The sequence below is a fragment of the Nyctibius grandis genome, chromosome 4 (genome assembly GCF_013368605.1).
Source record: "Nyctibius grandis isolate bNycGra1 chromosome 4, bNycGra1.pri, whole genome shotgun sequence".
Lineage (NCBI taxonomy): Eukaryota > Metazoa > Chordata > Aves > Nyctibiiformes > Nyctibiidae > Nyctibius > Nyctibius grandis.
The window spans coordinates 66,619,738-66,632,752 of record NC_090661.1 but is presented as its reverse complement, the minus strand read 5'-3'; positions in this window follow the sequence as shown (position 1 = coordinate 66,632,752).

Below are 13,015 nucleotides of genomic sequence, written 5' to 3'. Positions count from 1 at the left end.
ATTCTAGAGGGTTTATGACACACTGTGCCATTATGTACTGCTGTGTAAAAGTTGAATATGAAATCAACTGAGCTGCACTATTCACGTAGGGCTTGCTAACATATGAATAACATGATCACCTCAGACACAGCACTGTAAAGGTTTTATAAGCATCATCAGAATATTTTTATCTGTATTTGCATGTCTTAAAAGGAGGAAAAAAAGCTACTAGGGTTGCAGAGTCAAACTTTCAGTGCTAAAGAAGTTTGCTCTAGGTTCTACATTCCTGTCTTTTTTTTTTTTTTTGTTTGTTTGTTTGATTGTTACTTGCCTGTGGTATGAAATGCTGAGTTTTCCTTTAAGAAGACAGCAAAGAGATTGGATAATGTTACACTGACTCCATATCTCTTCTGTGGATGAGTCTTCCTATGTTGCATGGAGCCATTAAACACTCATAGTATATGAGCACCATGAAAGGGACTTGTATCTACTCAAGGCAGTGCCCATCTGCCCAGACACTTCTCTCCTTTCCAGTTATGCTGTGTGTTCCTTAAAGTCTTTCCGCTCTTCACAAAGACAAAAAGAGGATGATTTCATGGCTTAACACAGTTGGAGGGTTCCTTGGTGGCAAGGACTTTCTGTCTGCCTGGTGAATTCCTGTCTGATGCTGAGCAAACCCAGCTCTTCCCAAGTAGCCGCCAGCTGTCCTCAGCTTTCAGGACCACTGAGAAACTGCAGTGTGGGAGGGTGTGTGACAGCTTTCTCTTTTTAAGTGAGAAATCTCTGCTACCTTCGCTTCTCACCCTGATTATGCTGTTCTGAAGTTCATGTTGCTGTTCAGGTCTTGAGTTAGAGTAAGTGGCAGCAGAGGCAGGTTGTCACTCACTGTGGGCAAAGACTGAAGGGAGATGAGCCATACCTTCTCAGCTGCCCCCTCGTACTTTCAAATGCCTGTGGATGGGAGAGACAGGGGGACTCAGGGCTGTGCTCCAGGGGGAGGAAGAAGAAGCCCCAAGCCTTCATGCGCATCCCCTGTAAGCTTGTCTCCTTTTGACATCCTCCCTGTAATGTGTAGTCACCCTGTTTCACCCATGCTTGCCCTCTCAGTGGATTTCCTGGCCCACACTCTCCCAATATTGACTTCAAGCAACCCATTTGCTTTGCCCTCTGTGCAAATCTGTTGTCTTCAATTTGCAGTGAAAGCGAGGAAAATGCCCTTGACCGTTGCTCAGACTCTGTGAGCAGGTATTAGGAAAGGCAAGCTGACCTGTCATGTCCATGTACGCCCCTTGCACTACTGCAAGGCAAGTTCATCAGGCTATTACATGTTAGAATCAACTTTACCACTAAAAATTGCAGGGCTTGTTCCTTATGTGAAAGAAGTTTCTGCCCTTCTTCAGGTCTTGTCTCTGGGAGGTCGACTGAGTGCTGTGCGAGAGCAGAATGGCTCCTGAAGCACGTGTGTATGGGAGGGGAACACAAGACCGATGATGAAACAGACATTCTGCTCTTGCGTCCTGCCTTTGCCTGCTGCTACTTGCCCATGGGGACTGGGAGGGCTGGAGGGTATTTGCAGAGCAGGTACCAGGGCAGCCAGGAACATGGCTTGTGGGGATCCAAACAATGGGTTCCTTTGCAGGGTGTCCATCAGTGTTGACTTCTTGACTATGTTTCACCTTCTGTGCTTGCTAACGGCCACAATCACTAGATTTTATTTATTGTCATTTCAATTTTGACTGCATCTTTCCCATCCACTTTGAAACAGGTGAAGGCAGAGTCCTTTCCCAGCAGAGTATATTAATTTTCTATGGTGGCAAAATTGACTTGGCCCTGCTGTCAGTCACAGAGTTACCCTGCTAGTACAGCTGGGATGGGGAGGGAAGGAAGCTGGGGAATAAAAGGATCCCTGAACAGAAAAAGTCTCTGCACAGTGAACTTTTCAACCACATTTCAACACAACTGAGGGAATGATAAACTTACAGGTATAGGATTGAGCATCCAGGAGTAGGAGAAAGGATAGGCTTTATCTCTAGAAAAGGTGATAGAAACTCCTACTTTGGATTAAAATTAAATTTTGTTGGCTTTCCCAGTAGATTCAAGTCTCTGTTCAGGTAGAATTTGTACAATTCCTTTCCTGTGATCTTCGGAAGAGTTATCTGGAGTCATACAACTGTTGCAATAGGGGTTTAGTGATAGCAAAGTTATGTGGAGTGTCTGAAAACCTCTCCTTCTGATGCTCTTTGATCTCCACCCTTTAGATAAGACACGGCATGATACAATCGGCTTAGGCTTGCTAGTGCTCATTTAACTAAGTGGAAAGAAGTAGGAGCATGGATCACATTGATGTGTAGCTGCACATGTTGCTCAGCCTCTGGACAAAACTGCTGCTACTTATTCACCTTTGTGATTGATCACAACTGTATTATGTTCTTTCATGTTGTGAGTCACTTACCAGGTAGGACAGCCCTACTCTGACTACTAAACATTGCACAGAGGCTGCTAATTGAGTGGCTCACTGCAGTGTATCATTTTTAATGTCAGCACTTTTTGCTCATTTATCCAGGTCTCACTTTGGATGGGGTTATTGATGCTGTGGGATGCTTAAGCATTTGGTTACAGTGAAAGCCTCCTTAAAGGCATGACTCACCAAGCTGGTCTAGTAACCACACCACAGGCATTTCTAACATGAGAAAGGACGACTCCTCTTGGTCCCGAGAGTTGTGTTGTTTTCTATTAGATTGCCTCCTACTTTGTCACGTCTGACTAGGTGTGTTACACAATAACCCGATGTGTGTTTGTGCTGTGCAGATGGCCAAGATGGGCAGAGCTGTGAACTCCTTGAAGGCACTGGAGCCAGCCCAACTCTGATGTCCAGCAGGTGACTTGCAAATCTCATGTCCTGGAGGTTTTTGTGCCTATGTGCCTGGAGGTATGAGAAGGTGGCTTTGAGGAAAGGGGCAACAAACACGTATTAAATGTAGCTAGGTTGTTTGATGTAGTCCACTTGTTCTTTCCTGGGCCCAGAAAACTTTTTTCTTCCATGGCTGTGATCCTGCTCTATGATCTTGTACTTGAGATGTACTTTATGACTTTATTACTTCAGACGTCTCAGGTCTTGGTGCATCACAGTGTACAGAGCCCATGGGACTTCAGAGACAGCTGGTACATCTATGTTGCAGAGCTTGGAGCTGGGCAAGGAAACAACTGAGGCCTGGAGGCAGCAAAAGTCTGCTAGGGCATTTATTTGCTGCTGCTAGCATAATTGTGCTGGTGCATCTAAATGCTGATCTGGAACTAGCTCTATTCATCTCACATCCCGCATGTTAGGGATAGGCCTTTGGTGTCTTAGTGATCTCTCTGCAAAATTAGGAAGTGCTGTTTATTCCTCCCTTCCTTATCCCTGTCTCAGAGAAATGTGATTGATTAAAAATGCTCAAGTCCTGAATACTATGGGGAGAAAAGTCTAGCGCTGTATGGAAATGGATTGTGAGGACACAGAAATAATACCTACTTTGCAGTGTCTCTGGTGTCATTGCATCTCTTGGGGATTCCCTTTCCCATCTAAGGTTCACTAAATTTATGCCATCTACTAGGGTATGTTCTTGGGAAGCTTTAATGCCCAAGGCTGTGCTGTGCTCCCACAACATGGTGGAAGTTGGTGCCTTTAGTTCATTGCTTTGTTGAGAAATTGTTGAGAATCTGTACCAATTACAAGTAATACATGCCGAAAAGTAAAGATTGGAGAGGATGTCAGATTGCTTACATCTATTCCAATATAGTTTTGTTGGACAAGCATTTCTTGAGGTCCCTGGATTACTGGTCAGCATCTCTGAGATGATTGTCTGACCTTTACCACTCCAGCTTTAGCATGACATCAGGCAGTGAAACAGAGCTCATTTAGGCCCTTCTCTATTGCCTGGCATTTTGACTCCTAGACACACCAAACTATAAGAGGACCCAGGAGACTGGGTCTGAGCAAAGAGACCATTCTGATCTTTAAGATGAAGAGACCTCTTACATGTGCTTGAAGTGGGAAGCATGCAAAACTTATATGAGTGCCAGAATTGTTTTTAATGGATTCCAGTGATTGTGTGTGTGATTAGGGACTTTTAGTCCTGAACTATAAGGCATAAGGTCTTGACATGAGAAGGAAATGCTTTCTAACTCTTCTTCCCAGCTAGGTTCTGTTTGTGGTCCTCTGTTATGATGAGTTTGGCAAAAGAACATTCTGCTCATGTTACTGTTGGTTCAGTTGCCACAAGAACTCCCATATAAAGTTGCGAGAGTTTCTGGCAAGCTTGATTTAAGCAGTCAAAGCCCATAGCTCTGCAGATGAACTGCCTGTACCATGGATAGGGAATATAGCTCTCTGTATATATCCATGGCAATTTGTAGATGCTGCTTGTATCTTCTGTTCTTTTATTATTAGCCAATAGCACTGCCTGATTTATTTAAAGTCTCCCTGATGCATGATTTAAAGTCATCAAAGTCAAGGTGTCCTCAACAAAGTTAAGATCCTCTAGAACATGGTCAGTAGCTGTCAGGAGGAATGAGCAAAAGAACTGAAAAATAAAATATAATTTAGCCACTATGCAGGTGCCTCTATATCAGACAGGAGTTTTTCATTTTCTTCTATTATGTTTTGTTTTGAGCTTTATTCATATTTGAGTCACATGCAGGAGAAGTTTCAGATATTTCATGTCAGACTATAAAGAAATGTAAAAGCAATAACTTCTTCCAAATATTGTGTTCTAACCTTCAGGTGGATTGCCTGCTATTATCCCACTGATGAGAAATAGTAATTCTCCCCAATGTATTTACATGATGCATCCTTTGAACTGCAAGCATTTTAACTCCTCATAGAAAAAGTCATCCACTTGCTGGCTTGTAAACAAACTGAATTAATTGTAAACTGAGAGAAAAGGAATGATTTTTTTCTTTTACAACCAATATTGTGGAAAAAATTTGTGTGGAGGAAGGGATAAGGCACCCAACAGAAATGACTCCTCACCTCAGTATTATTTTTACAAGTCCAGATTTGCCAGTCTTCTATACTGCAAAACTTGTGTGAGTGCCAGACTTTGGTTCTCTGTGTGTGTATATTTTCAAGCACAGTGGCACTGACCAAAACTCCTCTTTATGTGGCTTCTGACTACCAGACTTATCTAGAGCCAACTGAGCTCCAGATCAGCTCCCGCTGCAGAAAGCCTGAATTTTCCTGAGCACAGGAAATCCAAAGATGGAACGAGACCTTCACATGAAAGTTCCCCAGCACACACAGGAGTGAAGGGAGAACGCTGCCTTCTAGCAGAGTCCAGACACATTGCAAATCTCAAAATAGTCCCATCTTCTGAAATTTCCAGCCTGATTTTGAGCCTGATACGTCCCTGATGTAATGGTAGTGATAGTCACAATCAGCTGTGTGCTTGGATGTCCACTCACACCAAATGCAACAACTAGATTGCATTCTGGCAGAAAGTCTTTAGGAACACTGAGATAGGCAACGATGACAGCACTTTACCAGACTTTTAGAACTGCTGCCTTATTTGCAACTGCCAGATACGCTTAGAGTAAGTCAAATATTTCCTCTTGGAAGATACTGTTTTCCTAGTCCTATTATGTGACTCTCTACAGACCTATGGCCTGCGTACATCATGTTGCAGGACTGATTTTTATTTGAGGAGAGGGGGAAGTTTCAGCCAGCTGTGTTCTATATGACAGGGCCTTCAAGGTATCTCCTTGATCAACTAGGTAGTATTTTTGTAAAGGTGTAGCCAGAGGATAGTACTTGGCATCTGTTCAGGTTAACATGCCAAGGACATGTAGGCTGAATACCAAGAGTGTTTCTTATCCTGTGCAGGCGGTGTGTCTGCACTGTTCCCTACAGACTCAAGATGACCCAAGAGAGTTGTGTCCATCTCAGATGGTTTCCAGAAGGCAAACTGTGCTTACCTGGATTTCTGATGTCAGGAAAGGAGAGAATAGCATTAAGCCTTTAGACAGGAATAAAGTGAATTTATGATTCTTCTGAAACCCCATAAAGAGGAGGAGGTGAGGGGAAGGAACAGTGATTAAAGCAAATTTGCAGTCTCATTTAATAAGTTACGACTGGGCTGGGGAAAAGCTGGCAGAAGAACGTTTCTGAAGCCTTTAAAAACAAAACAATCCCAGCTTGATGGGAAAATCTTTGAGCCTTCCAGGAATAACTCATATGCTAACAAGGATGCTGTATTTTGTTTCTTTCCAGTAACACCTATAGTTGAATCAAGAACAGGACTCACTGTGTCATGTGCTGTTAGGATCTCGAGGTGGTTCTGAAGAGCTCTCTATGCAGGAGACATGGGGTGGGAGCTGTCAGGGAAAGAAAGGATGTAGGAGACAAGGAGGAAAAAAGAGTAGCCTTGGTAACTCTAAAAAGAAAGCTAAAGTCAATTGAAGTTAAGGGTGTTTCCTGAGTTCCCGTTGTCTGCCTTGTCTATATATCCTGCATTTACAAATGTTTTTGTTAAAAATGATCCATTTCAAATGGTATGAATCCCTTTGTTTTCCATAATTTGAAAGCTTTGAATGTTTCTCAGCTTCATTTTATTGAAGATCCTTGGACAAGAGAATTCTCATTTTAGAATAATCATATGCTATCAGTAAATACACACTTATTTAGCTTCTTATGTAGCTCTCATCCGTGCTCTCTTCATCAGCGTCCTCTTCGGAAAGAGTACTTAATCCTATCTAATGGTAAACAGACATCCAGAGGAGTAAGGCAGTTTGCCTGCGGGACGAGTCAGGTTCTCTCCATTGCCTGGTTCTTAAAGGGTACAGAGAGAAAAGATAATGGTGGGATGGGTTGTGATTGCTACCAGGGAAATCTCTACCACCCTTTCAATTTGGTGGTAGAGGATTTGTCCCAGCCTATTACTGGTATTTCTTGCCAAAGGAACCTGTAGCAAAGTCACCTGTGAATACAGGAAATGGGAAAATTCTTGTAACGTGGCCCTTCTGTTTCTGGGAACATTGCTGCAAATGTGTAAAAAGAGTTTGCGTGGCACAGAACTTAAACAGCTTTTTAAAAACCCACCTCAAGTTAAAGCTGCAAGATAATCCAATATTGCGTAGGCTTGAAAAATTTGGACAGATACAGATTTAGCAAGGTGGTTCCCTTGCCAGGCTGGGAATAGGCCAGTAGGAAATATGCAGTAGAGAAGGGACTGTCAAAGTTTTCAGAGGATGACAGCGCAGGGGCAGATTCCTTTTCAGGGCCAGCTCCTGGCTCTACACCAGGCCACTTTCCACTTGGCAGAGGTTTGCACAGCACAGCCTGGATGGGACCCTCTGCAGTGGAGTTAGTTGTTAGGTTTCTTCACTGGTGCTCTCTAGCCTGAAATGTTTCAGCATCTGCATCTCCTACAAAAACGTGGGAGCACATACTGTTTTGGGGGCGATACTGGATATAATACACTTGTGTGGCTCTCACCTGTCTTCAACTCTGAATTGTTCTGAGACTAATGAATTCTCTTAAATTCCTGTAAATAAAAGATGGGAACAGATTTACTGGTGGAAAGCACCCTGGCTCAGCAGCTTTTCTCAGCCATAGACAACTGCCATTTGGTTGCATTACTTTCATTGATTTGTAAATATTGCAAAACATGATGAGTTTAAATTTTCATGCTTTAATGTGTGGCTGTGGCTGCACTGCAGGGGAGGATTAGGCTGGGAACTTGAACACCAGCCTTGGTAATGGATAAAAACATCCAGACGGGATAAGGGAGGTGGCTTCCTAGAGTATAATTTGAGTTCATCAGCTGCATGGCTGGAAATGTGCTTTCTGGGTAAGAAAGTAGAAACAGAAACCTCTTGACTAAAACATGGGAGTGAAACTTTTCTTTTTTGAGCAGAGCAGTGAGAGATTATGATAACGGTCTGAGACCCTTTTCTTGCTCCATCCAAAAAAAAAGGGCTAATGGGTCATATTTGTTCTCCTTTCCCCTTTTATGTGATAGCTTATTGACAGGAAACACTTTGGTTACAAATCTCAGACACAGCAGAGAAATAGCCTTTGTTTGTTCTGGCTAAGCCTCTCTCAGGAACGGAGCCCTAAGCCCCCAGATAGGGCAGGTGGCCTCTTGCTGTATTAAGTGAGTCTAACACTGCCAATTGCTAGTTGTGCTGGGCTGGCCAGCCCTAAGCCATTCACATTCATTCATTTAAGCAACTTAGACAAATTCCTTGACTTGTAAGAGAAGCCCTACATAATTTATAGCTTTACTGGGATGGTATAAACCCTTACAATTTGAAGTAAGGATGCTTGCTCGATGTAGAACATTTGCTGTGGTCAGATTGTGTTAGCACTTGTGAGCACCTGGCTTTTTCAGTGTATGCTGTTTGATCATATATTTAGCCTTTTGTGAGCCAAGGAATAATTTCCACATTGACTGTATTTTTGTGTAGTTTTTCTTTCCTATATTGCTTGCATAGTGTGTATAAATCACACAACCAAACTGCATATAGAGCAGACTTGCTTTTTGGTTTCTGAAGATATGAAATGTGTAGCCTGTATTTTGCATTCATAGCAGTCTGAAAGAAAGAGTGTATGCTTCTGGAAAGCACCCTGAAGGTTTCTTTCAGCGTCTTCATTTTTAGATGTCTGGCTTGAGAGCTTTTTAAAGAATTTCTGCCCTGAAAAATGTATTTGAGTGAGCAACAGGATACGGGTAAATTCAGGCAACTGCAGTCAGTAGTGACTTCAGCAATTCTGAGGCCAGAGGCAAGGAGAGCTACAAGACCCGGTGTACGGAGAAGGACTGACACATTGGAAGCAGTAATATGTGGAGCCTGCTACATTAATTCCTCCACCATCATTTGGGATCTGCGAGGCGCAAGACACCCTACTCTTTTTAAGATGGATTTATCACCCTTAAGCCAGTCATCAGGATCTGATTTACTCCATTTGGCAATCATGGCTGTGTCAGATGTAGGTCTCCCTGGGTGTAGGCGTTGCTTACTATCCTCAGGAGTGACTAGGCATGGCACTTGTACCTCCTGAATTGTCAAAATAACGTTTTCCTCCATGTATCCAGTAGTAGAAGGTGAACAGCTCTAATACCATTTTATTTGCTTCAGTGACGGTAGGCAGGACTCCTACACAGAAGAGGTGTTAGGTGAGAGCAAACCTACATCAAGGTGGCAGTAGATGATGTAGAGTCACCTGTTAATGTATGTACCACTCTACCAGGCCTTTTAAAGAGTGTGCACAAGGGGACACAGCTTGGTTTGCTGCAGTTGCACTCAATGATGTGTCAAAAACCTGAGGGATTGATGCTGGCTCTCTATGTCCATCTGTGAATATTTTGTCACAGCACTTGCTCAGGGAATTCTCCAAGATTAGGCCTGTTATTAGCAGTTCTAAACCGATGATTGCTCACTAATCCTTTTTAATAGATACAGAGACTTGTGTGTGTTTAATCTAAAGCCTAATTACTTGGGGTTTAGGCAGCAGAGATGAATTACACCCAAAATGGTTTGGGATGCAAAAAATGGTGCTCTCTGATTGGTTCCTAGTGTTATCTCATTGGAAATACATAGGGTTTGGCTGGCTGAGAGGTGTGTATAATACATACTGGTGCAATGATCACAGCTCTCGGAGTTTAAGACTGCTTTGCTCTGACCATTATACCTCACTGCATATCTAAACATGCAAAAAATCCCCTGGAAGTGTACTGCCTGTCATGTCTTATTGCTTAATGATGTAGCCAGAGGCAGACCTGACATTAAGGCCATTCTTTCCTCCCAGTTGGGAATGCATCTCTAATCCCATCAGAGCAGATGCATTTAGAAACTGCAAAAAGAGCTTGCTCAAAGCTGTCACTTTGTTACCTTAATGAGCCCGTTCTTCAATCAAGGTAGTTTATTCTCTGGGAGCTCAATGGTAGTGTTTGAATACTGGATATTTATAGTGTTGGTCTCAGGCTTTTAACAGCATAATGGCTGACAGCACGCATCTCTGCTCTCTTAAGCTGGGTCATCTGGGCAAGGGGAGAGATGGGTAGGAAGGAGGGCGTCTGCTGAGCTCTGCAATTTAGACCATCTCAGAAAAGGACTCCTGAAAAGCTGAAACCTCATTAATTCCCTTCCTTCTGGGCAGGACACTGCTTAACAAATCACGCCAGGCGAGAAGTCGGGAAGGAAAATGAGAGTGTAAAAATTAGTGCAAGCTTAGCGCTTGCTCTTGAAGCAAGGACTGCAGCACAGTACAGTGCTGACAGTGCTGGGGTTCACCTGCCTCTGTCAGCAGCGCTGCCAGCTCCATTTGCTTTGCTTAGCTTGGCTTTGCTTGTCTTGTTTTGCACGGACTACTCCTTTAAAGTAATAGGACTTGGCTGTGGCAGAAGTACCAGACTGGTGGCAAGTAGTGTTCGAGGAAAAAATCTCTCCTTTTTTCCCCACTCCCCCTGTTACCTAAAACTAAACCTAAACACCTCAGTTTTCCAGAATTAGTCAGGACTAGACAAGCTAGAGAGGGTGTGTGTGTTTATAGTGCATATTGAGCCCAAAATGGAGCCGTTGTGTCAAGCCTTCATGTATTTTCTGTCAGGACTCTCAGGACCTGAAACTTTATGATAGATGCTCAAATTCAGGCCCTGCTAATTACAAATTTCTCTCAGGTCAACATGGAGAGGGAAGAGTTTTCTTGTGTCTGCAAACCATGAAAATGCACTTGACCTGGCCATAGGGTTTCCATAACCTCCTTCTGAGGTTGCTTAGGCTGCTGGCACTTGCCAGGAAAGTAGAGGGCATTGCCAGCCAGCTCTCTGCAACATTTGGTGCTCAGCCCATCTTGAAAGCTCACCTGCTATTTTGCAAGCTGTCAAATGCCTGCTTGCACGCTAAGAAAAGATTGCTGTGCAGCTTTTAGCTAAAATATTAATGAGTGGTTGAACGTTGCCAATAAAAACATCCAACCATGGCTATGCAAACAGAAGAGTTAGAGCTTTACCAACACCCAACCTTTCTCACCAAGGAAAAGCTCTGCCAGTTGTCCTTCCTGCCACCACCAGCACTTTGAAATCAGAAAGCAGCTGTTAACATGCCCACAGGTTGGAGAGGAGGCAGCAAGGCTGGCAAAATACCAGCAGTGCTTAGTAGTTGAACTTATGGATATTACTAATCTCTTATAGTCATGGAGCAGACTTGTGTTTTTTCCTTTGGGATGCCGACTGTGAATATAATGCTGGATGAAGAGTGCTTCTTGCCCAAACTTTTTTGTCTCTTAATCTGGCTAAAGTTACTTCGTGTCATACTAAAAGAGAAAATTCTCCATCTTGTGTTTTAGTGCTTCCCACTACTTGTTTCAGAGAAAAGTCTCAGGGCTCAGAAGTTTGTTCCTCCTCCCCCCAGCTATGCCAGCTGACCTACAAAATGGGGTTTGAGTGTTTAGCCTTGCATAACAGGTAGTTTCAAGGAGCCTGCCCTCATCTCTGTTTTAATCACCACGCTGTCATAATGCAAATAACTTCGGCTGTTTTTGGAGAAAGGTCACTGGGTCAGTAACAGTTTCCCCCCGGGAGCTCTGATATACTCACAAGTGCGTGAGAGAGATGTTTGTGCATGTTTTATCTTCACGCACTTATTGCTTCTGTCGTGAAAGTGCTCGGGTATTATTTTTAAAAAATGTGTTTCCTTAGGCCTTGTTCAATAAAGCACCATATCAAAATTGTCTCCAGTCTACAGCTTTGTGCTTCAGTTGCTCTGCTCTTCCTGCTTTAGGAAAGCTTTGCTCTTACTCATGCCCCAAATATATGACTCACAGGAAAAGAATCATAAAACCAAATCAAAACAATATTTTTTCATAAATGAGACAAGGCTGTGTGGGAGCTTGGCATCACCACTGATATTGGAAACAAATTTTGTTTATAATAATCAAATAGCCTGTTGATGTTTCTGAGGAGGCACTCAGGAGGACAGTGCAGAGCAAGCACCACCAGTGTCTGCTCCTACCTGAAATGAGCTATTTTGGAGTCTAAAAGTGTCTTGCACACTATGGCTGGAGCTCTGAACTTTGTTCCTCAAAACGTTTATACAAAGAGGTCCTGCAGGAGATGTTCTTCATACTGTGAGGATCTGGATAGGGTTTGGACTGGGGTTGTTCAGATCAAGTTCATATGCTATTTATTTCAGGGTTGCTGTCCTCCTTCATGGAGGGATTCAAACCGATTCTACTGAGGAAGGACTGGACAAGGGTGAGAACGCATTCCTCAGTGCACCTCCCTGTCACTGCAACTCTATATGGGAGAAAATTGCAATGACCCCCACTTCTGCCTGCCAGGGTTGTCTTTCTGGCTGGTTTATGCTGAACTGGGCTCGGGGTGGTGACACTGGAGCACTAGCAAGCACAAAACATGTCCCTTATGGGCTTGTATTGTTTTACTGCTCTGCAGCACAAGAAGGAAAGCAGGCTCTGCTGAGGCTTTATCCTCTCCAGCCATTGGGTTTATGCACAATACACAGCAATTTTGCTTCCCAGGTGGGAAGGAGGAAGGAGGGAGGTGTGGGAGGAGGAAAGTGGGAACCAAAGTGAACATTTTACTTCCTTCATCATCTTATTCCCAAAGAAAAGCTCCAGGAACTATAGAGAAATATACTTTATCTTCTTGAATATTTAGGCCAAAACCATGGTTTGCATTGCAGAGAGCAAGAAACTAAGATCGGTGCTTTTGGGTCAGATGAAGATGCATCTTCCCCCATACGTTTCTGACAGGGGTGAAAGAAGTGTGTACATGCTGGAGGAATTAAAACAAGGTTTCCTTTGCTAGAGACCTGAGCTGACTTTGCTTTCTGTACGACTGCATTTGGTAGTTCCTGATAAATAGAGCACAGAGTGGTACCTTCTCTCCATCCCAGAGGTAGACAACACAACCTACACCCTACACATGCACCACACAACAGGTTTCCACCAGAGGCTCCAGGTAGGAGGTAACACACTCTCTCCAAGTGACTGATCGTTCCATCCATGAATTTATGTAAGTGGCTTCCCAGGGATCTT